The sequence below is a fragment of the Octopus bimaculoides genome, chromosome 2 (genome assembly GCF_001194135.2).
Source record: "Octopus bimaculoides isolate UCB-OBI-ISO-001 chromosome 2, ASM119413v2, whole genome shotgun sequence".
Classification (NCBI taxonomy): Eukaryota; Metazoa; Mollusca; class Cephalopoda; order Octopoda; family Octopodidae; genus Octopus; species Octopus bimaculoides.
In genome coordinates, this window is record NC_068982.1 from 179,927,942 (window position 1) to 179,928,810 (window position 869).

The window sequence follows — 869 nt, forward strand, 5'->3', positions numbered from 1 at the left end:
ACACACACACACACACACACACACACACACACACACACACACACACACACACATTTATGAATAATTATGTTTGTGGGTATGAGTCTTTACAGCTACATAGATACATGTACACTTACATACACACGCACATAGCAGCCACGCGCATAAGATAGATAAGACTTCAACGACATTTCTTTGACATCAATCGAACCTTCCATCTTGTGATGACAAGCAACTCATAAACACAACAAGGGCCGTGACATTTCCTCAATCAAATGAAAAGTATATTTGTTTTCCGGTTTTCCAATAGACTAACCTTAACGCAGACAGATGCTAAATCCATAAAACTGCTAATATGGGAACAGTTGAATAACAGAGGAAGTTCCAAGCCATTGCTGGACAGGTTCACACACAGTAATAACAACAACAACAACAACAACAACCACAAAGACAAAGACAATAACATACATACGTCTATATGTGTGCGTGTGTTTACAGCTATCTATGTATATGTATATATATGTATATGTGTATGTGGGTGTGTGTGTAATCGAAGTTTGAAATAGTAATATCCATTTTATGTAATGGTCATTTGAGTTTGTCAGCAGGAAATGTGTTTTAGGTCTCGTCAAGGAAGTGGTGCTTGTTTATATTACTATAAATATTGATCTTGCTTATTGCTATGGATATATCACCCTCTGTTTTATATATACATCATTTTACCTGTGTGTTTCGGTGAGGGTGTATAGTTGATGTTGATACAAATGTATGCACTCACACATATACGTACAAATGCATATATACACACATATATATGCAAGAGTGTGTGTGTGTATCTCTCTCTCTCTCTCTCTCTCTCTCTCTCTCTCTCTCTCTCTCTCTCTCTCTCT